Source organism: Mytilus edulis, chromosome 4, assembly GCF_963676685.1.
Source record: "Mytilus edulis chromosome 4, xbMytEdul2.2, whole genome shotgun sequence".
NCBI lineage: Eukaryota > Metazoa > Mollusca > Bivalvia > Mytilida > Mytilidae > Mytilus > Mytilus edulis.
In genome coordinates, this window is record NC_092347.1 from 80,540,436 (window position 1) to 80,568,346 (window position 27,911).

Sequence of the window (27,911 nt, forward strand, 5' to 3'; positions counted from 1 at the left end):
CCAACACGTACTGAACTTCATCTCAAATTCGCAATCTGGTATGAACACAAACCAAAAGTTCGGACCTCACTCGAAGTTCAAAAGTCCCTTAGAACCGGGTTGGGTGAGCTTATTTGCTATAATATGTTTGGTTAACTTATTTGCTATAATATATCGACAAGCTACCCTGTAGAATGAAGATTGACACATATGCGGGGACATGATTAATAACAAATAACAGAATTTAAGACGATTATGAAATCTTACAAATACATTCACAACTAGACCAACAATGTTATCGTAGAATCAATAAACAAACATTTATAAGATTAAATTCAATATATTTAAGAAATACTTGACAGCAGTTCATTTGAGTAGGCCAAACAATTTAGAAGGACTGCATACATGTATACGTGTAACAGTGTAGATGGACTGCATACATGTATTATACGTGTAACAATTTTGATAAACAAACCGAAAGGTACAATTAAATAGAAGTTATCTCAGGAATAGATACGCCATACATGGTGTAACTGTAAAGAGATGAACACTGGTTTTCTAACATTAACTGATTCCTATCGGCCATGCGTCTAGACAGTTTCATGTTAGATGCATATATAAAACGTTAATTTTGTAGAAATATAGAATGGACAAGTACTAGCCGATAGCATATAGGAGCTACTTATTTATCAATAGGAATTCATTTTCAGATACGAAGAGGCGAATACTTATAGTATTGAGCATCGTTGATGCCTCAGCAATTTAATATGTTAAGACATCTCTTATGTATATATTGACCTCCTTATTTGAAGGTTATTGCCTTGTCAACGCATTGAATAAACTAGGTCATCTAATGAAAGTATTTGACAACTAAAAAAAACAAGAGGAGTGTAACAATGAATCTGGGTCTCAGGATTGTTGGAACCTAATACACTGAATGTATAATGAATAAATGTATGTTCAAAATAAGTTTGAAAAATGGCAACAAGGCATTAATAAAAAAAACTCCGTCAAAGGAATAATTCGATTTGCTTTTGGACATAACGATCATATTTTACAGCGACATATTTAAAAGTGTTTCCAAATTGGCGAGGTTGTACGATAAGCAATGTAACCAAATGAAGCTAATAACAGTTTAAAAACAGTCCTGTCGGTCTGTTTATTTTATCTTGCATTACAGTATTGTTCTTAAAAAATTGTATACAGTAACTGTTCGTACACAAATCATCATTTAGAGAGTAAAGGTACTTAGAGGTTGTTACATGTTACTTTAGGTTGTTTGATTGAATCCCGTAATTAGCAGTAGTGTTAAATTCCTATCTTTATTAGAAAGGATTGTCAGTTTTCCTGATAAAATCTGGTGGTTCTCTTAGATTGTTCAGGTTTCTTACATCTATAAAAACTGACGCCCACGATATAATGAAGAATGCCCACAGTGGTGTTTAACCACAACCATCAATCAATCAATCAATCATGCAGATAATAAGCTCGTTGTAGAATATTAATCCTATTCTACTTTTTTATGAACTTCGTTACTAAGTTTAAATTACAAAACACGAATCTACGCGATTTTTTACATTTATTGAAATACAGATAATAATAAAGCAGAATAATAAATAAAAAAAACGACCGGAAAAAATGTGTGAAAAGAAACCATGAAGGAAATTACAATCTACAGTAATTATCAAGTACCTACATATATAAAATTGAGAAAGGAAATAGGGAATGTGTCAAAGCGACAACAACCCGACCATATAGCACACAACAGCCGAAGGCCACCAATGGGTCTTCAGTGTAGCGAGAATTCCCGCAATGATTGTTGAGACACTGAGAAAATATATCTCTATATCGTAATACACTTTTACATGGATCCTGTACACGTATGTTCCCGTTATTTGTAGTCAGTATAATATAAGAAATAGTTACCCATTTCCAGTAAAAACAAATGTTGATAAGTGTTTATGCACTGCCGAGACCTAAAAAAAGATATAGACAGGGAGATAGAAGTTTCTATATTCTTATAACTTCGTTGAATCTAGGAGCAACAGCAGAACATACCTTATCAAATGATTATATCACGAATGTGCGATGTTAACACGAATTCTTTCCGTTGTCACAATAACAGAGTGAAATAGAAGAAAAAAAATATGTTCGGCTCAAAATATACCGATGAAATATTGAATTATTATTACATGTGCTACACCATATGTGCAGAACGAATTTCTGTATAAATAAATAAAACTTATAACCTACCTTTATAAATACTTTATCTATGGCGGTCTCCACAGTGTAACGAAATATACATTTGATGTGACATAAAATCCGGTAGATGACTGTCCTAAATGCGTGTTAAATCCTCATAAAACCATTCGGATTCAAACACCACATTAAGGTTACATCGAGTAATTTGTTGTAACTTTTATATTAACCTGAAACAAAATTAGAAAATCTTGTATAGTTCACCTTTATCGCTTTGTTTTCCAATATAGTTCCAAGGATGTTTCTACTGAATTAGTTTTACTGGACCAAACGCAGTAGTTTTTAATTGCCTCTGTAAGGGTCTAGACGAGTACGAAACTTATCAATTTGAAACCAGATACTTTTTTTCAAAATGAGTTAAAAATAGTTTAACAACGACTATATGTATTATATCTAATCAAAACATGTTGCGAAATCATAACTTCATGTGCATATACCGTAAGTCGTTTATCCTAATCAAGTACAATGTATATATACAAAACTTTATTCACTAATATTTTCGAACATTTCTTTATTAAATTTATGTTGGGAGACACGTGTGTATTTTGAAAAACATTTTCTACCATGACAGTTCAAACGCTCTGGTATAAGGACAGATGCTCAAGTCCACTGCTTCTTGCTAAAACATATTTTGCCTTCATTAAAAGTATTATTTATTAACAAAGGAGTCAAATATGAAAATCCTCTCACATATAGGTGACCTTATATACTAAAATAAATGCGATCTTGTAATGAAAGCTACAAATTTTCCCTTTTGTTTTTGGTCATGTGGCATTTCAAGTGTTTAGGTCTTATACATAATTGATTTTTTAAAGTGTGGATTGGGCTTTGCCGATGAAGGTAAATCCGGATTTAAAGTTTCGGACACACGAAATTTATCATTTTTTTTATCATTTGTTTAATAGTCTGATGCATATATCGTAAAAAGGCTTTTAGTGCACTAGAAAATAAAAAATCTAGCACTAGACATCAACCTCAAGTTCCGCCAAAGAGGGAGTGTTCTACCACTGAATACTTTAAAATGTAGTGACAGTTTGAAATTGAAATAACAGATACCACACATACAGCTAGGTGTTTCTCATATCTTGAAATACATCTACAGATTAGTAGCAACGTCTCATTGAGAACTTTAATTTACAACATAATAGATGACTTCAGTGTTCCCTTACGCGATTTGAAGTTTAATGTAGCAAAATACCATGAGCGCCTGTTGAAATTGATACATCTCAGTTGATAAGAATTTTCAGAAATTTCAAATCAGGATTTCGCATATATACATATACTCTTCCAGAGAAGCTACCGAATATTGTCTTCTTAAAAGAGTTTTTACTGCGCGACTGACCATCATAGGCTTTTCCATTTGTCGCACCCATAACATATTGATTGATCTATGTTCAATGCTACTCTCAGCACTATTGTGCAATTTGATGACGGTCAGTTTTTATTGGTGGAGGAAGTCAAAGTGAGCGGAGAACACCACAGACTTTCGGAAGGAAAACAAGTCAATAAAGGTAGAGTCGAGCATACATGCAACTTGCGGTGTTCAAACCCACAGTGCTACAGTAGTTAAATTATACTTAGACCACATCCCCCTCCCCGTAACAAATCAAATATAATCGAACCGAAATATAATGACAACATACATGATGAGATTAAAGACATATTATTCGCATTATGAATAATTTCAAATAATTAAATTTCCATTTCAATAGATTTGATAGCTCACAATTAGAAAATTATAGTAAGAACTTAAATCTAGCCGAAACTTTTAACTCTCAGTAGTCAATTTTTTAAGCAAACAAAATGAGCACTAAGTAATAATACAAGATGGTTGAAAAGGAAATCACCATCGAAACAGTCGTTAACTGATGCCCAAAATTCGTCAACCAATGACTGAATTTTAAATATACATACAAAGAAAAAACCGGCGGGAAATTCAATGACATGAATTTCAAATGGACTGAGGTGCTTGAAGTTAATCATTATTTTTTTGTCATTGTTGTTTGTTTGTCATTTTCCTGTTGCGATTAGATATTTTATTTCTTCGACTTGATAATTGGATAATTATTTCATCCTCGTCTCATCTGCAATGTTAGTAAATATAACCAGATTATTAAAGTGCATTAATCTAAATGTAGACAATGTAGACAATCTTAGAACTAAGGCATGATAAAAAGAAACAGATACCGGCCTACCACTGAAAACCAACGACATGCGCACTCAAATAGCAAACGGCGCTGTATCTGATACTTGGTCAATACGATCTTCTATTCGTCGAGAAGCACTACGCAAAGCATAAACCATTGACATCATTAAATTTTATTTAAAATGAGGAAAAATTTCATTTTTGAAAAATATTATGATAAAATGAATTCCCGGGGTACCTGTTGATGTTGCCAATCCCATTGCATTACGCAATACATGTACGTGTCCGAGCCTTGATGAAACGTCTACGTCATGAAAAAAAAACACCGTTTGACGCCAAAAATCGAAACTTTAAATTGACCTATATCTTACATTTGTGTATTATTGATTTTTTAAAAGTTCAAATATGTGTTGCAAAAAAATTAATACAAATTTACACAAGACTGCAAAATATAAATTGAAACAGTAATATGGTTACTTACTGTTTGTTGCTATGAAGAGACGAATATCGACCTTAGCCTGATAGCAAAATACTACTTTTGATCCCTACAAAAAATATATCAGTGAACCTTGCAACTTCATAATCTCTACTGTAAGGTGAAATACTTGTGTTGAGTGGAAGGATTAAAAGTTTCAATAGATGACATCTGTTTTGTATGGATTTTAGCTGTCTGTTTACATGATTAATGGACAAAGAATCGCTCTCGTCCTTATTTGTCATAACGTAAAATTAACACCGAACTGGAGAGTTAGAATAATCTTGATTGACGGATTTTTGCTTAAAGGAAATACGGTCGTTGAAACACCCTGACTATTTCAATACTATCGAACAAACGATCATTTATTTCACATATAAAACCCACACGGAAATCATAACTATTATATCGTCATCAAATCGTAAGCTATGCACCTGCAATTCAAACTTGAAAAAGGTGCAAAACAGGACATTTGGATGTGTTACATATATTATAAGAAAAAGCTCGCGCACATGTCTCCCAACCTGTATCAAAATATAAAAACTAGTGTTGTAACAAATATGTAATGATCACTATACTACATATAATAACGGTATATATATACATTCAAAAAAAAAAGGAAGGAAGGATCTTTAATAAAGTAATCATAATGTATTTAACGACGTTTTCTGGAATGCTTTGCATATGTGAATGATTTTAAGTGATTCGTCGTTATACTTGAGGGCTTTGCAATGTGATTGATTGAAAATAACACTCCAGAGTTTGAGATCAATTATTAAAAATCAATCTATCAGCCGAAGCCCGCCCCAAGTTGCGGAATTTTCATGCGGTGTTGTAGACCCATTGGTGGACTTCGGCGGTTTTTTTCTTTTTGATCGGGTTTTTGTCTCTTTGCAAAAACCCCATTTCCTTTACTCACTTTTATAAAACAAGGACTGTTGCTCCCCGAGGGTATCATCAGCTAAGTTATCAGTCCTATGACAACAAATTTTAAAACTTTCGAGAAACTAATGTAATAAGCATATAGACACAAGTTATAATATATAATTTAAATATTGAAATCGTGTACTGCAGTGAAAAAGATATCATTATAGAGATCGTTGGTGTTGGTTTCTAGTATATGCAATTGTACACGGTATACCAGTAATTGGTAATTCATAAACCAGTTCTAAATACTCCTCCTAATACGATTATATAGATTCAAACATAGTGACCGATTGAATGATGTCCAAATACTTTGCACTCTAAAACACAAATGTATATAATAAGACAGAGACAGATATTTGTTCCCTGGTGCAGTACTTCACTCGGAAGTAACCTAACAAAAAGGCAGATTATAAAACCTGATAAAATACATCTGTGTGATTTGATTTTTAAGTCCGTGCTAACCTACTATTTCTGAATGAACATGGTTTTAATGTAATAGTATACGCTATGAATCACTTAATTAGCATTTATTGCATTTTCGCAGTGATCAAACCACAATTATGTAATTTGTCAAGGTATCAAATACACAAATATATTTTAATTGTTTAATTGTGACAGTTTTTGTTTAAGACATAACTTGAATGATTGACATGGGCACGCACAAGGAATCCCACGGGAATAATATATAATGCGTACTGTTGAATTAGCATTGTGTTATCAAGTAAACCTAAAAAACATATGATCTCAATCAGTTTTTAATGTCTAAATGGAGAGTTCATGTAAAGTTTAGCTTAATAAACCATTTCGAGCACAAATATGAAGCGTTTTAAAAGTATAGTTAAACTGCATCGGTATCGCTAGAGTAGTATGATCCTATGCGCATTATTTGCTCATTTTTTGTATAGTCTTCTCCAGTTGCAATATACAAATTTGAAAAACAAAACCTTCGATGAGGATGATAAGGCCTTTTTGGTTCAAACAAGAATATATAATAGCTTGACATATGTCTTATGACCGCAGGAGTAGAAACTATAGAAGCGGCCAGGGTCATTGGATACGCTAGTAAACATTTGAAACTCAAAAATCAAATCAAAACCATCAGTCTTAAATCAAGGTCAATTAAACACAAACGATTCATACTTATTTTGTAAAGTTTCAATCTACACTAAAATGTAACTCCTATGTTCTATTCTTAGTGAGACCAGTAATGTGTAATTGTCGGTGGTATTACCGAAAACAGCTTTAACAAATTAGTCATCATATACCAAGGAGGTTATATAAACTCATTCACTGTACTTACTAATGCAGTGGTTTCAGACAAGACTAAGTTTGTTTTCTTCAGGAAAACAGCAGCCAATTTCAGCTCATGCCTACCAGATTTCTCAAACAAAACCATCCGATATTGGACTTAAAGATCTAAATACCACAATGGAAGTGTAATTGAACAAACGCATAGCTATTGCAAAATGACATACCGCATGAGAAAGGGATAAATGACTCACATGCTAACTAGTCGATGCTTGATAGCAACTTCATTTATGTGGGTTGATGCCACTGCAGTGGAGTTTTAATTCCCCTAGGGTATCACCAGCCTAGTAGTCAGCAATTCTGTGCTGACATGAATAATCATATTTATAAATTTACTGTTTAAAAAACTTGAATTTTTTTAAATTACAGAGGCTTTTCTACCTCAGGAATAGATTACCTTTGCTGTTTTGGCAAAACTTTTAGAAATTTGGGTCTCAATACTCTTCAACTTCGTTCTTTATTTAGCATTTTTAACTTTTTTTTGGATTCGGGCGTCACTGTCAGTCTATTGTACACGAACCGCGCGTCTAGCGTAATTACAAAATTTAATCCTGGCATCTATGATGAGTTTATTCAGAACGTAATAATGGCAACTTATCAAATCATTGAAATTATAAAAAAATCTACAACTATAAATGTCAAATGGTACTACAGAATAACCATATAGTCATTACATCACAACTTAAAGGTCGTAGCTCCTAACACGTATCCTTAAAAATAAAACAATTTATCATTTAAACTGATGAGTGCATATATAATACGGTATTATTTTTATTTATAAGGTGTTTTAAAATAGCTAAATTTGATCCACTGATAAGGGATAAAATCAAATAAATCATCTGAGTTTTGATCAAATGATGTGAATATTTTAGTATGAAGTTCCACTTAATTAATAACTATTTAATTGAGAAGGCATCCCTTTTGTAGTATATTAGTGAAGCAAATATTTATCGAAACATTTATCTGTAGTCCTCATATTTCATAATTTAATTTTAAATCAATAGATTATATGTAAAATTCTGATGTGAGAACTATTCAAATTTGTGTTCTAGCAATTGATTTCAGAATTATAAGTTAGGATGTAAAAAGGTAATGACGTTTTTTTTTAGCCTGGCCTGGTTTTGTATGGAAATAAAACATTGACATATTTGAAATATTGTATTTTGAATACTAAATATTGACTGGAATCTAATGTTTACAAATACTTGTCAAACCCTGGTGCGTAATAAATTTGTTCTATACTCCAATCGTTTTATTTTTAAAATCTTTATCTTTCAGATACATGTAATTTCACCTATAAAAAGAGACAGTTTATACCAGGGAATGGTATTTTGTAATCGTATGACAGTATGAGTCAGTCGCAGTCTTTTATTTGAATTGATCTGGTCTTAAAACAAACTCTAGAACTCTAGCACTCATAGCGAGACCACCGAGACGATTCGAGAAAAGTATTACACAAAGGTACAATATCTTCGCAAACTTTTATTATCTTGATTCATCGTAATACATCAAAACATAAAATAACTTGATTTAGTGTATAGTATAAATATATTAAACAAAATCAAACGAAATATAAGATTTATGCATTGTAATACACACAGGTTTGTTTCACAAACAGCCATTTTATGTGCAAGTTTCCATTTATTTGTGTCTTTGTTCCAATGTAATTATATTTATTTCCAATTTTGTAATGTTTATAGTATTATATATTACGAGATACAATTAAATTAGAAATGTAAACTTCATTTTAAGTTAATATAAAAAGTAAAATCACAAAATGCTGAACAGAAAATTCAATAATCAAATGTCAATATCAAAAGCTCAAATGCATCAAACGAATAGATAACAACTGTCGTATTCCTGACTTCGTACAGACACTTTCTTATGTAGAAAACGGTGGATTAAACCTGGTTTGATAGCCAAGTAAACCTCTCACTTGTATGACAGACAAGATCCTGTATATTGACAACGATGTGTGAACAGGAAAAACAGATATAAGAGGTAAAATTTTACCGTAAAAATATCAAAAATAGGGGTACAGCAGTCAACATTGTGTTATAATCTTAATCACTATAAAACAAACAAATATGTAACAAAGAAGCACAAAAATACATATAGACAAACGACATTAGCAATACGACTTTTAAGCAATTCGATCACAGTTCATATAGAATTAAAATAGAGTTTTCTATAATTTCTTGTATTCTCATCTGGTACATGCATCTATATATTTATATATTGAAGATATATTCTAGATGAACGTGATGTTTTAAGATTATTGGTATCCATATGAGCGCTTCAAGAAAGTGGCTACCACATGCCAACATATTGGTAAACAATTCAAAAGAGGAAACCTACCCAGTAGTTTATACCTCAACAATATGTACACTAACAATGAAAAAAATATAAATGTGACAGACAGCATACTTAAACATGTTTGTGAATACCCAAGCCTCATCCTAAACTTGTTTGGTGGAATAATAACACACCATATGGACAAACTGTAAAATTAGTTTTTAATGGCTTTACTCCCCATATCGGTCTTAAAGTACAAGAACATACAGTTACATGATAAAACAAAACAAAGTACAGAACAATAAAGAGTACTTGCGGTTACTTCAATAAAATCGAAGCCATATTCTAACTAATAAAATAAATAAACCCTGTTCTCCTAGTCAATATATCAATCAGAATACCTGCAAAGGATTTTGTGTTGAAACGTCGTAAAGCAATCTGATAAAAGCACGACAATATAGAATGCCAAACTAAAGGTAAATGTGAGATATAGGACCATTACAGTTAATCCAGGTACCAATACTTTCTTAGTTATATATAAACTATCAAGATGAAATAAATGTATGACCCGATAAAACCGATACTAGTATGCAAATACAGCCATATAAACCACAACACTGTAAACATTATGATGCGATAAATTCCGCTTGTTTCCAAACTGCATGGCTAGGTAAATGACATTACATAAACTGCTTGAAAATTTATTTAGGTACATAATGTATAACAAGTGCTCCACGAAACCTCTTTCAATATTAATAACATCACTTTTATCAGCAATCAAAGACGGACTTCAAAATTATTGCGGGAGCGGCATGAATCAGATGCGAATACTTTAAACTTCGAATGATCTGTTAGTGTACAATCTTAGTCTCTTTCCTCTTCAATACTACTTAAAAATATAACTCTTCTACCATTTTCACAAGTATTCCCGATTCCATGTTAAAAGACAAATGGAAATAATTGGTCCTGCTTTGTTTCATAAAAATAGATTGCCATCGTAGATACAAGTACTTTTCTTTTGATGGGATCAATATTACTTTGTGAAAATCATACCGATTCAAACAAAACATGTCCCGAAACTTGCATCATTAAGATGTTTGATTAACAACAAATTTGTTACAAATGTAGGATGTGATTTTCAACAATTTAATCGGCAATGCCATCGGAACTTATTTGTCCCCTCTTCTTTCTGACATGTTCCTGATTCAAATGAGGATAACTTCATACAAGAGCTTCTTATAAAGACTGAAATAATCTTTCAGTATCATTTAACCTCACTTTCCGCTATATTAGGACTATGTCCTCTCGTTTAATAATTCTAAGTTTGATGACGCTGTTGAACGTATTTATCCCATCGAATTTGAAATAAAGACTACAACAGATAGGTTTTGTCTGCATCATGTCCCCACTAACATCTAGATGAAATTAAGAATAAAGGTCGGTTGAGAACAAAAACTTATATTACTATATAGAAATGGTAAGTTTACAATTGGGAAGCTGAAATCATCTCTTTTGTCGTAATTCGTCTTTTTTCAATCGAACCTCATTGTCAATTTCTAAATATTAGTCAAGATATGAAACAGACTTAACTGTATGTTTTGTATCCTTTATCTCAAATTCGATGGAACATAGTTACCAAATTCTTAATTAATTAATGAGGGAACATCATCTTTATAGCGGAAAGTAAAGTAAAAGGATACTGCCAACTTATTTTTTTTCTTCTTAAGAAAATCGTGTATGAAGTCAGCCTCACATTAATAAAAGAACTAGTCGGCAAAAGGAGGAACACAATTGGTTCCCATAAGAATACCGATTGTTTGTTTGAAAACACGTTCTCTAAAAGTTACAAAAAGTAAAATCATAAAAATACCGAACTGAGAAGAAAATTCAAAGCAGAAAGTATATTCAAATGACAAAATCAAAAGCTCAAACACATCAAACGAATGGATACAACTTGGTACAGGCATATTATTATGTAGACAATGGTGGATTAAAGCTGGTTAAAAGCTAGCAAAACCTCTCAATTGTATGATAGTCGCATCACATTCCATTACTTTGACAACTTTGTGTGAACAAAACAAACAGACCAAATAGGTAAAAATGTCAAAAAAGGGATACAACAGTCAACATGGTGTTATAAACTTGATCAGTATAAGAAAAATATGTAACAAAGAAGCATAAAAAGGCATACAGACAAAGCACATTAGCAAAAATGAAAGACAAGAATATAAAAATTATCCTAGAACAATAACACAATGACGCGTTCGTTAAAGTACCGAGTCACGTCAAATGGATATAACAAAAGAAGACTAATATCCCTGGTTCGTCAAATTTCTGCTCAGACACTGTTGACGTTTCACAAAGTCGGAGTAGGAGCTGCATGCTATTGAATACCGAATAAGTTGGGAAATGTATATCCCATATGCAGGTGAAATTGATAATTTCAAAATTAAAATTGTCATAGACGCTGGTACTAGATGACTGTATATGTCAAATTCGAGGTATAAGTATAAAATTGAGGCGGAAGAAGCGTTGTCTGTTGTTCTTTAATTTCTAGTCTAGGGGATATATAAATGGAACCAAACAAAAAAGTTCGGATTGTTAATGGAAAGAACATCATCAATATATCTGAATGTGAATTAAATTTTATCTTCTTTTTTTGTCAAGTGTTTGAAAGGACTCCGATATAAAAATAAGAACAGATCGGTAATGAAAGGCGCACAGTTCGTTTACAATTTAAGAAATCACATATATTTATAATGTCAGTTTCAAAGTGATTTTTTACAAAGTAAGATTTATTCCTCAATTAGACAAGATACTTATATCTACGTTGGTCTTTTTTTTTATCAGACAAAGTAATACCAACTCTTTTAGCTTTGAATTGGGAATACTGTACTTGTGTGAAGTGTTGAAAAGACAAATATTTTATATTACACAAAATTGAGAAAGGAAATGGGGAATGTGTCAAAGCGACAACAACCCAACCATAGAGCAGACAACAGACAAAGGCCACCAATGGGTCTTCAATGTAACAAGAAACTTCCGCAACCGGAGGCGTCCTTACATGAATATTAAAGATGAGAGAGTCTAACACTGAATGTGAACCAAAAGATCTTTGATAACATTGTGGTTAATAATTTAGAAACAGGTTTTGTGGAGCACTGGAAAGACCTATCAATATATCGTTGTTTGTAAGGACGCTTATATAGTTATCCAATACAGTGATGGAAGATCTAGTTCTTTTATCTTTGGCTGAAATTCCAAAGGAACATAGAACAAGCCTATGATTTCGTCTTTAGTAAGTATCATAAGATATAAATTGAGTTTCCAAGTGAAAATCGTCAATCCATTTACGCACACACAAATGATGTTGCTTCATATGCAGGGACAATGACATACATTGTATTTTTCAAAGGTAGAGCAAGTGTTTTGCAACCTTTGGTCTTTTAAGATTGATGTAGCATTGGTATTAACAGAACCATGTCGCAAGTCAAGTCGGGTAAGGGTTTTGAGGCGACATAAATTAACTGATGTTCAAATCTACAAATCGATTAAGAAGATACAAATCAAGGTACACTTTAATGGCGGCGTAGAATGAAATCCAAACGGAAGCTAGACCGCGTACGGCGACAGGGTAAGCGTCTCCTTCATCATACAAATCAAGGTAACACACTTTAATGGAGGCGTAGAATGAAATCCAAACGGTAGCTAGACCGCGTACGGCGACAGGGTAAGCGTCTCCTTCATCATGCTACATATGGAGGTGTAGAATGAAATCCAAACGGTAGCTAGACCGCGTACGGCGACAGGATAAGCGTCTCCTTCATCATGCTACATATGGAGGTGTAGAATGAAATCCTAACGGAGGCTAGGCCGCGTACGGCGACAGGGTAAGCGTCTCCTTCATCATGCTACATATGGAGGCGTAGAATGAAATCCAAACGGTAGCTAGGCCGCGTACGGCGACAGGGTAAGCGTCTCCTTCATCATGCTACATATGGAGGTGTAGAATGAAATCCAAACGGTAGCTAGACCGCGTACGGCGACAGGGTAAGCGTATCCTTCATCATGAACATTCAGGCAAAATGTCAAAATCGGAAATAGAACATTATCGGTACAATTACAGATCAAACGACTCAATTGGTGATCTATGACCGCGAAGAGTTAACACATCTGTCAACTAATTTGTGTTGTGGCCGTTACACTCGTGAAGTGTCGATTTCAGTCAGTTTGTTTTCCTAATAACTCTGCTAGAGCAGGTTTTGTGTTAAACAAACTTTCCTATTATTGAAGACCGGATAGTGTAAACATGTACGAGTGTAACTAATTTTTGTAAACATTGTGACTGTTGTAAGAACATAATCCTGCATTTTATTACAGTAAAACATTTCTGAGTCATTAACATATAACTTGGTTGTATTTTTATTTGGTGGATTTATAGAATATTTTTGAAACTTGAGGTTAGATGTTACATAATCTCGTACACAAAAAAGGGTTAAGATGAAATTGGTCAACTTCCAGTAATGTTTATTTCGTTCATGCAATGTTATGTGAAATTTTGTCTTTAGTATACAAAAGGAGAAAACTTGACTTGAGGTATGGAATTCATTATTTGTAACCAAAATAATTTTTTTTAGAAGAATTAAACAGACTAATAGGGGAAATAAACTGTGTTACTATGTATTGCACCTGAAACATTGGAAGTCGTATAACTAAATAACTCTCATGGCGTTTGGTGAGGTTACGCTTAGATTGATATAAAAATGTAATACGTTATGGTTCTTCATAGATGTGCGTACAACACTTGTTGTAGATTAAAGTACCGGAAAACATTTTGAAAGAAACAAAAGAAAAAGAAATACTAATCAGAAAAGCTTTTAAAAAAAGCAAAAGATCATTTTCTACATAAAAAAATGCCTGTACCAAGTCAGAAATATGACAGTTGTTATCCATTCCTTTGATGTGTTTGATTAGGGACTTTTCTTTTTGAATTTTCTTCGGAGTTCAGTATTTTTGTGAATTTATTTTTTAATTCATCCTTGCCAAACAAGTAATTCTGTATCTCTTCAAATAACTTTTTAAATATACGCAGGACATTTTATTTTCGTACACATGTATGTCAAGTATGACATCTTTCATATACTGACGTCACCGAGATGTTACAATAACAATCTTTACTTGATTGATTTGCCCTCTAACGAATAAAATTACGGAAAACAATAAGTCTGTTTTATAATTAAAACATTGTCTACAAAGAGGTTGTTGCTGATGATTTATTTTGTCAACTTCCAGTAATGTTTATTTCGTTCATGCAATGTTATGTGAAATTTTGTCTTTAGTATACAAAAGGAGAAAACTTGACTTGAGGTAAGGAATTCATTATTTGAAACCAAAATAATTTTTTTTTAGAAGAATTAAACAGACTAATAGGGGAAATAAACTGTGTTACTATGTATTGCACCTGGAACATTGGAAGTCGTATAACTAAATAACTCTCATGGCGTTTGGTGAGGTTACGCTTAAATTGATATAAAAATGTAATACGTTATGGTTCTTCATAGATGTGCGTACAACACTTGTTGTAGATTAAAGTACCGGAAAACATTTTGAAAGAAACAAAAGAAAAAGAAATACTAATCAGAAAAGCTTTTAAAAAAAGAAAAAGATCAATGATTAAGTTAAGCCCTTACAGTCTGCATAGCAGTTACACCACTGTTCCTGGTAAAGGTGAAGGTTATCAAATCAGAAAAAATGATTTAAGTCTCCACTTTCTTAATGTGCCTGTCCCAAATAAGGAATCTATAAACCAATGGTTGCTGCATGCAATTCATTGTTTTTTTTTATTATCATTTTTATTATAAATCAGTTATCTAGATTTGTCGTTTGAATTGGTTCAAATTTTATCATACCTTTGGTTTTCACATTGTTGAAGGCCGAACGGACTGATTTTTTTCCTATTGGTGTTCCCAGGTGTATCCGTCTTATATATACTGTGTGTTGTTTAATGTTTATGAAGAGTTCCATTAATGCTTATCTATATATTTTGATACAATACAAATTTTTGTTGTAATATAGCTCAATATGTTGTTTAACTATCCTTATTTCAATTACCTGAGCAAATAGTTTATATATAATTTGAAAAGAATTGATGTAAAATAAATTCTTTTTTGTTTGTTTTATCTCTCAAAAGAATTTAACTTGGTAGTATTAAAAAGATGTTGTAGCTATTCGCAAAATATTTTCTAGACAAGCAACGAAACAGTCATCGAAATAAATAACTCAAGCGATCCTTGTGCTCGAGTAATAGATTAACATTGAAATAAAGATAACGCACGCTTAATAATAACGAAAAATGTGTTCTACGAAGTACATTCTTGCATGACGCAATCAGTTTACCATTAGAGCTGTACAACTTCATTCGATAATATCTGAACTATCTACTAGTATATGACACTTATATCAATCAACAACAACAAAATAAAAGACTCAAATGTTGACTCTTTTTCTTAGGCATGCAACTAAAACAAAACGTACATGACTACAAACTTATAAATCATTGATGGAAAAAGTTATTACGTTACGTATAAATAGTCCATTAAATCATTGTTTATTCATAGTAATTCATTATGATTATTACTTTGGGGTCTTTTTAACTGTTTTCATTACAGAATATTTTAAAGAATAAAAGAGTCCTTACAAAACTTGAACAATAGAATCCAAGAAATAGTGTGTTGAACAGTAGTATAACTCAGCTCTTGGTTCATACAACGACTAGACAGCAACTTTTACATGTTTCGTGAACTTAATGTTATGCATATGTATATGCCATACTTCAGTATTTTAGGTTTAGCTAGCTTTAAAACCATGATTAATCCACCATTTTCTACATAAGAAAATGCCTGTACCAAGTCAGAAATATGACAGTTGTTATCCATTCCTTTGATTTGTTTGATTAGGGACTTTTCTTTTTGAATTTTCTTCGGAGTTCAGTATTTTTGTGAATTTACTTTTTAATTCATCCTTGCCAAACAAGTAATTCTGTATCTCTTCAAATAACTTTTTAAATATACGCAGGACATTTTATTTTCGTACACATGTATGTCAAGTATGACATCTTTCATATACTGACGTCACAGAGATGTTACAATAACAATCTTTACTTGATTGATTTGCCCACTAACGAATAAAATTACGGAAAACAATAAGTCTGTTTTATAATTAAAACATTGTCTACAAAGAGGTTGTTGCTGATGATTTATTTTGTTCAGCACGGATATTGCCCATATTTGATTTACCATCTGTATACGACATGCAAGCACGCTAATTATCATCTAAAACTATATCAGGTACTGCACGTAACATTTCTTGCGAAAGAAAAGAAATGTTGTATCAATTCGTGTATTCTGACCTATCTGACTTGTTCGGCTCCGAATCAGTTTGTCATGGACATGGTTTAAAAAAAGTCAACAGACATTTATAATGTCCTTTTTGGTACAATTGATACTGCACATATAATGTTTGCTTCAAATAAAACAATTATTTTCGGAATTCTTGACTCATATTAAATTTTTTATATGTTAAATGTTTCTTCTCAGTGGTGAATCCAGCGTGACCCCTCTATGTTTTACGATAAATGCGTTTTGATTGGGATGTATGGTTGGAATCCCCTTGACATGAATTATCATTGATATTGTTATATTTATAAATTAACTGTTTACAAAACTTAGATTTTTTTTGAAATACTAAGGCTTTTCTTCCTCAGGCATAGATTACCTTAGCTGTTTTTGGCAACACTTTTAGGAATTTTGGATCTCAATGCTCTTCAACTTCGTACTTCATTTGGCTTTTTTTTTTACTTTTTTGGATTCGAGCGTCACTGATGAGTCTTTTGTAGACGAAACGCGTGTCTGGCGTAGATATAAAATTTAGTCCTGGTATCTATGATGGGTTTATCTATATTTCTAATTGGATCCGCCTCTTCTGGTATAGTTCATGGACAGTATAAGCATAACCCAAAAAGAGATTTCTACATGCAATAAAAAATTTAAAGGATTTTCTTCTTTAAAGTCTTTGTTGGCTTTTAATATGTTAAAAGTCACGGAAAGTTCATAAAACAAATTTAATGTTCATGCACAGTTTAGATCTTATAGAAAGCTTCATAAAATCGGATAAATGTATTATGATTAACATTTCTGATTCTTGTATTTTACTAATATCGTTTGCACGTTAAACTAACAGCCTTGATCAAAAACATTTTTAAAGAACAAATTCATGCAAATATAACACGTAGTCGATACAACATAAATTTGTTGGTAGCTGATTACAAATTAAAATAAAACAAGATAACCGTTAAGGTTTAGTAATGACTCCGTGTTTTAATTTCGTAATGTATCGGATTAAGTCTGTTTGCGTAGCCAATTACCAACTATTCAAACATTTTCGTTTATCTTTTTAAATGCATTATTTTCATTAAAACCCCAGAGTAAAAGTTTATCCTCATTTATATAATTTACTCGTTGCTAAGTGTTAACTTCAATATTGCAATATTATTTTCGTTTTCTGTTTATTATACGTCACAACATGTCTATCAGATTCATGGTAAAAATCTAAAAGTGCAAATGGAAATCGAATAAAATAAATTTAAGCTTTCATGTTTTATTCACTTAGAGAATTAAATGCGTAATATAGTATGAAAAGACATGTCAGCACTAGCGTTGATCTTTTACAGAAAGTTTGAAAACTATAATGTTTATCGTCAATCATTTTGTAGGCACGGAAAATCCTTTCATGAACATTAATGAACTTTTTTATAATTTGAAATGTCTTTCATTACAGTTATAACGTTTCAGGCTCTTTCCCACAGAGACCAAGATATACGTACCTAAACATTCCAGACCGCGCAATGATTTAATAACAGCAGTACCTTTACTATTTAGTGAACTAAACGTCGAAAAGAAAATAATAAAGGACATTAATGATATTCTGATATCTAAAGAGAGGCGGTAAATACCAAAATGATAACCAAACTTAACATTCGAAGACAGTCAAATTGGCAACAGTCTACAATACATAGCTTGCTGTACTAAAGACTGAGCAACACAATCTCACTAAAAAATGTGTGAAACGCTATGTAAAGTTCCTGCAATATATACTGAGTGCCAATGAAAACGCAACACTTTGTTTTTCAAAAATAAAATTTATATTAGAAATGATAATCTTTCAAAATAAATTGTTCTTGAAAATTAACAATTTTAACAATAGATCGATATCAAACAAAAATGTTTCCTTGTCATCTTTCAGGCGCAATAGGTTAACGAAACATCCAATGTCGAATCATCAACTCACAGTCATAACAAAAAATGTTCCAACCCCGTGGTGCAGCGCAATCTCGACAACGCCGTGGAATTGATCATCCCGGGCGTTTAATGTAATCCCGAGGAATGTTTTTCCACTTGTCCCGCAAAGAAAACTCAAGCTGACTTTATGATATTGGTGGTGGTTTTCATCGTCTAAACCATGTCAAATCTGATGCAAAATTTGCTCGATCGGACTAAAATCCGACGAAAAGCATGACTTTTGGCCAAGGCGGGTGCTAAATGTCTATGTAACCACCACTGACGGTTATTTGATACATAATGCATGATTTTTGGTCTACAGAACTCAATGTTTACGCCAAACGGCCGTTCACTAAGGAAAGACTGTGGTGCTCTTTAACAATTTCTGCGCAAATGGTGCTTTACTGAAACTGCTCCAAAGGTTCTACCGTGACCACCATTGAACTCTCGTGACCTTTGGACAGCCATCAGAGTCGATATCGGATATGTTAAAGACCAAATGTATCGGTCTTGCTGAGCGTTTCTTTGCGTTTTGTACCCCGGGATGTGACTTATCATTAAATGATCCATTTTGATTGAATTTGTAGATGATTGGTGTTATTGTAGACGCTACAACTTCAGTCTTCTCGTAATTGTATGCTGTGAAAGGCTTCATTGGATCATGCCCAAAACTGCATGTCGCTGGTTGTCAGAAAGTCCTGGCATTTACTCAGATGTTTATTGCAGTTTCTTAACAATAAGGGCGGGAAAATTCATGACATTAGCCAAGCTTTAAATGACAAAATCGTGAAAATGGTGCGTATGTTGAAAAGCGGTGAACTCGGTTTATGTCCGTTCAAAAAAACCCTTACTTCGCATTTGTTCCAAAAATCACTCAACCGTAAAATCGTCGACAATTGTCTTATAAGTCATTTTCAACCAACTATATAAAGTTCTAATATAAATAAAATTAAACTGTCAATTGTTCTTGAACAATTGAGAGGTCTTTCCTTTTTTAATGTAAAATACATGTTCCAACAGACGTAGAATGTATTGAAAAGGTCAAGGTCAACCTTAAAAAGCTCGAAAACACACTAAAAATCCTTTAAATAAGGTTAAAAACACTAAATTCGCTATCTGGTACATGACCTTGACCTTTGACCTTTTGACCTTTGTCAAGGTCATTGGTCCCCAATGCCATTACTGAAGACCTTAAGGGTCTAGGACCTTTGGTTATATAGTAAAAGCTGATTTTGTCTTTTCAAAAACCTAAAACAGGGGTTATGCCCCTTATAGAAAGGTCAAATCTCTTTGGTCAAAATGTAACAAAGTTGCGCCATAATGACCCAAACATTTTCCACCATTTAAAACTTCTGTAAGTATAATGGTTTTTGAGATTATCCCATAACAAGGTGTTAGGTCAAAGGTCAAGGTCAACATACAAATATGACCTTGAGGTATTTTTTAAAGATACATGAAATGATGATGATTGGTGAAGATCCTAGGTGTCTACGACTTACGGTTTCTGAGTTTTGGTGGCCAACCGACACCGGTTAATTTTCATAGGGGCATAACCCTACCAATGAGTCGTTGAATCTTTTCGATCCAAATGTAACGAAGAACCGGGGTCTGTTCCTGAACCAATTCCACCCTTTGTTTTTTTTCTACCTATTACGGTTACGGTGTTGGAACGATAACAAGGTTTTTGGGTTTCGGAGGGATTACTCCGAACCGACAAAATATTTCGACTCACAGGGTGAGTTCCGGATAGGTATTCATGACACCGATACAAAGTGTGAACATGAAAGCGACACGTCTTACGGTTACGGAGGGAAATTTTGTCAAAGTTTGGCGGAACAAGAAGAATAATAATCAGAAGAAATACAGTAAGGTCTTTCCCTTTAGTAAAAGGAAAGACCTTAATAAAAACTTTAAGATTTTTTTCAAAAACAAAAGTGTTGCGTTTTCATTGGCACTCAGTATATATGAACTTCACAAAATAAACATCCCGACACATATGTTTGATGAAATTATGAAAAAAGTCTTAGTTAATTTATAATGTTTGTATCTTTGTGTCCAGTGATCTTATGATAGATTGAATATAGAAATACATGTATCGTCATCCCTTCTTAACTTTCACCCGGCTTTAAAACTCATGTTGAACAGGAGAATTTAAAAACGCTCAACCACGTCCTTTCAGAACAGGGACATTGATTCGATACGCCGTGTAGGAAAGGTACTGCGCTCTCTGCACGTGAAAGAAGTTTAGCCACTTCTTCGTCTCCTTTAGTACGGGAAAAGTATTTTGCAATGCTATATTATTATCCTCACCCAATTGCAAAATACCCTTCCTTTCTAGTGGCAGTCTAAATTCCCACAATTCATTTTTGTTTGCTAACTTTGCCAAACCTACTTTTGAATTTTCTGGCTATAAAACCATTTGTTTGATGTGTAGAGCTTTTGGTTTTTGGTTTTTCCATTTGATAATGGGTTTTCCATTTTGAATTTTCCTCGGAGTTCAGTTTTTTTGTGATTTTACTTCTTTCACTTCGGTGTCCCTGTTGTTCCTTTGTTTTTCTCTAGTAGTCGATGCGTATCCCTCGGTTTTTTGTTTGTTTCCCGGCTTTGTTTTTTACAGTCGATTTACGACTGTACACCGGTATACTACTGTTGCCTCTATTTAAGTATGAATATTTAAATTACAGTGATTATTTTACTACGAAATTCTTATAAATGACAGACTTGTATACATAATACATATTTGTATATATGTCAAATATTACTTTAGAATGTATAACATTTTGGTTACTAATTTATTAGCCAATGATCTTTCTAAAAGTTAAAAGTGAAAAAAAACTATCAGGAGAGCCAAATATCATTTTCCGCTCATTTATAATATGCGAAAATATACCTGTTTTTATGATGACTGACGTTTGTGCTGTTTTATGAAAAATTGAAGAAGAAGAAAAAAGGTTGCCCTTTTTTCATGTTTTCCGACAAAATGACTTTTCAATTCATGAGAAGCTTATTTAGAAGATGACACCTCTCATAATGCTTTACATAATGATAGTTAGTGCGACTTCTTAATTCCTTACAATTAATTTATGTCAAAACATTACCAGATTCATAGCAGGTAGCTAATCTATCTCTCACATATCCAATTAGAAACTTATATTCATATAGGCGTTTTATTTTGCTAATTGGCTATAAACATTATCCTGGTGGTTTTCAACATAGAATGTAAAATTGAGTTTCAGTATTCAATGTTTAAAATGATATTAATCAACAAACTCCAAGCTTTACACCTTTTGTAAGATAAAGACAGCAGAAATAAATTGATGCTTTTATATTCTGTGAGGAGTTGCAACATCCATCCTGAATTTTTAATTAACAGAACATGATGATTGTTTATCAGCTCTTGTATCATCAACATATATATAGATTGAAATAAACAATTAATTTCCCCATAGGCGACAATGGTAGCCTTTTTCGAGATACAGACTTTAGAAAGTTGATTTTTTTAACGAAACCTTGCTAGAATCAAAGAAAAGTTATTAGGACAGTATTTTTTGGTCCCAAAAATATAGGTTCGCGTTGCTTTTCTTAGCGTATTTTGTACTTATCTCCCATGCCTATCAATTTTGCCCTTAAAAATAGGTGTCTTGTCCTAGCATTGAAAAGTCATCTCAGTGCCTTTAGGACTACGGAATAATTTTTATTTTGCCTTTTGTATAAAGCAGAGTGCACGAAGTCTCTAAAAATAAAAAATAACGGGCGCACATATCGACCAATCAGGATAAGCCATACTTTTAATTCTGAATACCATGTTATTCTCATAAAATGGCTGCGCCCATAAAATCTAATGGTGTATTGTAACCTATAGACGCTCTATTACAATCAAGTACAGCCGATATATTTGAAATAAAATACGAAAAATTGTATTAATGATTGAAATTCAAAAGGGTGCTGCATTTATAAAGTTGTTGTGCAAGCAACAATTTAAACAGCATCAATAGAAACAATGAAAAATATTGGCAATTTGAATAACCGTACCAATTATTATTCAAAAGTTTAACGTGATTGAGCTTATGTTTTGACCATTTGATTACGGACTCCCCGTTAAGATTTTTCCTTGGAGTTCGGTATTATTTTCCACTTTTACTGCATGATATGCGCATTTCGACAATTTATATCTCTTCAGTGAAGCTCGAGGCCAAAATATATGAAAATCCAAGCTATATACAAACGTTAAGAGCTGGTAAACAAAAGGACATTAAGTATAACGAAAAAAAGGACAACGAAACAGCTTTATATAAGGAAGATTTATTCTTTGATTGCATTCAAGCAAGAGGCTGAATACCCTCTTAAAGTAAAACCAAGTAGTCAGACAGACAACAAGATAAGAACACCAGTACCAATATTCATTAATTTTGTTTATATAGAACAAATACTCAAATCAAAGATGACAAGGCATAATTCAGATGGCAAAGTCAATTTTCAATGTACATTTATATACTTAACTTTGATTTTTCAAAATGACAGGAAATTGAACCTTTATTCTTTGCAATAAAAATCCATTTTCTAGCCAGTCAAGCTATTTTTGGCAATTAAAGCTGTTTTAACCTGTTGTTATAGCAAATCATAGTGGCACGTTTAATCTAATTTTTCAGTCGGAAATTGGTCATGAAAGTCCTGTCAATATCTCAGAACAAACATTTGAAATTGCTGAGTTTCTCTTCATCCTAATTTCGTCCAATTAATATCTGGCTGGTATTGTCAATAATCAATTTATATTTCATTATTTCACGCAGTTGCATGAACACTTTACAGTCTATGTCCCAAAAATAACAGAACTCGTGTAAAAATATCATCCATTGCAAGTGTTTTAATATAATAAAATATTTTGTAATTTATAGAACATCAAATCATTTAATGAGATTCTCCACACACACAAAACACATTTCAAAACAAAAAAGTATTTAAATAATTTTGTTTTACAATCGTATTACATTTAATATGCATTAGTTCATTAAAAGAGAAAATGAATGTACAATGAAACAATGAAACAGCCATTCTTATTTAATGTAACCAATGTCTAGACAAAATCAGGGTTAGTGAAACTTCCAATCCAGTGAATACAGCAATCCCTTAGAAATTCATTTGAATCATTTCAAACTTTAGGTAAAATGTTCTCGTTGTCTGTTAACCGCTTTTGATAGAAACGACAATATCCTACCACAGACGAGCCTCTATAAAATTAATTTCAATTTGATCACCCAAAACACACAAATATTCAGATCAGGAATTGATGATGATATAAAGTTCCATACAATGACTTATGTAATTCATGTTGTAGTACAGATCATCGATACTGAGAATTTTAAAACCAATACAATAATATAGGTACTTATTTAATTTATATTTCAATAACTGTACATTTATTGAAATGTTTGGGTACACATGCACGAGTCGTATTTCGCATTTACAAGGATCACAAGTCGTACATATGGAACTTTTACCTCAAGTTAAATTGCAAATGAACTAATTGTTATTTATAATAAGTACGCATGATAGCATAGAGAATAGAAATGGGAATGTGTCCAAGATACAACAACCCAACCAAAGAACAAAAGAAACAACCGAAGGCCACCAATGGGTCTTCAACACAGCGATAAAATTCCTCACCCGAAGGCGTGTTTCAGCTGACCCCTAAACAAAAATGTGTACTAGTTCAGTGATAATTGAGGACAGAAGAATAAAAGACTTGTATTTAAGGTTTGTTAAATTTTATGTAAGTCATATATTCCTTGTGTTATTATTTTGTCCGAAGTATAAAAAAAAACATCTTACCTGTTTTATGTCTTGTAGAAACTCGCTTCGGGAATATTTTTTCTAGACAACAATAACACACAGGTGTTGGAAGTGGTCTATCAAAGTCACATTAGTTTTTGAATCACCCGATTATCACATTCCCAATTAAAACACAACATATACCATGATATATATTTATAAACAGAGCTGTATATCATGTTGGATAACACTTTTCTACAAAGTTGATAAGAGAATCAACACTAGAGATTCAAAACAGAACATTAAATATCAACCCCACTCAATGGTAATGAGACTTACTACATTTTTGTATTTTCATTGTTAATTATACGCCTTTTTGCATTTGCTGTTTCAGTTAATTATTTCGTTATACAAGATATTGTATTATTTCTCTGTGTGAGAATCCTGATGTATGAGTAGCACCCTGTCTGCCAATGTTATATGACATGGAGAACTTCATGAGACCTTGTCACGCCAGATTCCAAAATACATAACCGTCGATTTTCCTGTTCAAATTTTTATTTTCCTACATTGGAAGCGGAAGGAAACACTTTTTATCAGAAACATGAATATACTTTTATTTCATGTTATCTCTTAATTAAACAATAGTATCTATATAATCTGAAAATTTATCAACGGACATTTTAACAAAAGTTTGTTATTAATCATGTCAGTACCAAGTTTGATACCTCCTGCGAACTGATAGTCCACCAGCAGAGGTATCGATCCTGTGCTGTCAAATAAATTAGGATCAAAACTTTATAAAGTCATGTGTCCGAAGCGCTTTTCAAGAATATCGTCAAGATGAAGGCTGAAGGCTAAATATATAAAAGCTAAGGATGTATAAAAACCGAAACAGTTGAAAAACTATGCACCAACCTTGACCTAAAAAAACTTCTGTATGGTCAACTTGACCTGAGGGAGTTGAAACCTTAGTTCCTATATGATTTCAAAATTTCTAATGGGACAATAAAAAAATGGTTATTAATCATGTACTGATTACTGACCTGATGATACCCTTGGGAACTTAGAGGTGATGGTCATTGATCCAATAAAGACGAAATAGAGATGCTTGTTATTTATATCACTTATGCATATAAATGTATAAACAAGCACAAGTAAATTAGACCAGTCCTATATTGTTAAGTTTCAAAACTGGAATCATTTATAGTATTGCGCTTATGAAAGCATTGAAAAAACTATCATGAAATTCAAAAGAGAAAACAACAGATGACTTATGTTTATTCCATTTGTAAATAAAATTGAATTGTTTAAAATGTGGTGTACTATTTGAGTAGGTTTGTCGTCGTTTGGCAGTAAAACACATCGCGTTGAATGTCATGTACTCAACCAACTCCCATTCATTTTTAAAAGTACAACCCTTCAAATTAAAAAGTAAAATCCAAGAAAAATATCTTCATAAATTACTTATATGTATTAATGCATGAAATATGTATTTCTTAGGAAGTTGAAATTTGGCATTGCTCCTTTAGTTCAAGAGTCTTCGATTGATTTCGACCCATTATACTGGTTGGTACTTACAGGAACCTACCTATCGTTCTAGTATTTCATCTGTGCTTGAAATATGGTGACTTATATTTCCTGAAGCTTTGACCAGGGTATTTCAATCTAAAACTTAATGACTACATTTGAAAGTTTCGAGACGATAATTAAAATTTAGACCATTATGCATGACCTTTAATTAAACCTTTAGCTGGATAGGGTTTGCACATGTGAGAAGCATCTTCAGATATAAAAGAAGATACGATTCCTAATTATGAAAAGTTTAACAAGGGAATCACCATGAAGACCAACACAAAATCATTCTAATACAAGTCAAAATAGTTATCAAAGGTACCAGGATTATAATTTAATACGCCAAACGCGTGTTTCGTCTACATAATACTCATCAGTTACGCTCAGATCAAAAAAGTTATAAAGCCAAACAAGTACTAAGTGGAAGAGCATTGAGGACCCAAAATTCCAAAAAGTTGTTCCAAATACGGCTAAGGTAATATATTCCTTGTATAAGAAAATCCAGTGATTTACATATTGTGCAATCTTTGAAATAAATCCAAAAATATGGCATTATACGATTGCACGTGCTTATGTTTGCATTTGTATTTTATTGGTTTTATAGTTATGTTAATATCGGGTCATACAACATCGATATTCTTCGGACGTAATCTAGGAGGGTTTATAATATGGCGTCTACCCAACTACTTTAGTAAACGTAATCTTTTTTTTGTAATTTATTTTTATTTCATCTGAAAACACACTAAGTATTGTGATACATAATTATATAGTTAAAGTAATCTTGATGTACAGTTCTAAAGATGCATATCAAATGTACATCTGTAAAGCTGTATATAAACAGTAAGCTGTAAAGCTATATATGTAAAGCTTCATATAAACAGTACATCTGTAAAGCTGTATATAAACTGTACATCTTTAAAACTGTATAAAAAATGTGACTAGATATCTTATCACACCAGATGCAATGGTAGAATCTATATGTTAAGCTTATTCAGATTTTAAAATGTGCAGTAAATGTACATCTTTACAGAGATGCAGTTTATATACAGCTTTAAAAATGTAGAGTTTATACACAGCTTTACAGCTGTAAATTTGAAATGTATCGTTAAGACTGTTCATCAATATAACTTGTACTAAAGTAGATGTGTAGTCTGCGATGCTGATACTTTAATGTAGGGCGCATTACATTTTGCGCGAATTTGAGGATTAAACAGTTTTTTATGTTTGCAAACAGCTTTTGATAAAATTTGCGCCCTTTTTTTCAGGTACCACAGATTAAAATAACTTAAATGATAATTCACAATGCACATGACTATGGTTATTAATTTGAAAACATTTGTTAACTTTAATTACATATTTTTATATTAAAATATATAAAGCGATTTTGATCTTATTTTTAAATATCACCATGTAATTGTCATCAGTGAATTATACGCGCAAATGTATCGTAATGCGCTAAAATGTAATGCACCGATGAAACGAGTCCATGCATTATTGGCTGTATCTTTTGGAAATTTTGCAATTTAAGTGTACATTAAAGTATTTTTATATTATAAATCAAATATGATAACTTAAGTCAAATCGATGAGCACGAATTTGACAGCTAATTTCAGTTTAAAGTACATGTTTCAAACATTTAAAATCACTTTATGCATCGATCAAATTAGTAAAAAAAAGTAAAATGATTCACACCTGTTATTTGATTTCTGAAAGATTCGTGCAAGATCTGACAAATAAATGTTGTTAACCGAAATAATCAAAAATTAATATGATATATTTACGTGCTGAAATTAATTCGAAGAATACGTAATACTTAATAGTCTCGCTAAACAAGTAAACAAGT

General features: G+C 32.3%; 1 protein-coding gene across 1 annotated transcript in view; it reads right to left on the minus strand.

Moving 5' to 3' along the window:
• The window catches only part of LOC139520677 (zwei Ig domain protein zig-8-like), a 65,658-nt gene extending 40,797 nt beyond the window's left edge, over positions 1-24,861 (minus strand). Inside the window, exons 1-2 of the mRNA XM_071313536.1 lie at positions 24,554-24,861; positions 2,233-2,408 (exon numbers count right to left, since the gene is read on the minus strand). The gene's annotated coding sequence lies outside the window, so the exon portion shown is untranslated. The remainder of the gene's footprint in view (positions 1-2,232; positions 2,409-24,553) is intronic.
• Positions 24,862-27,911: the final 3,050 nt, after the last annotated feature.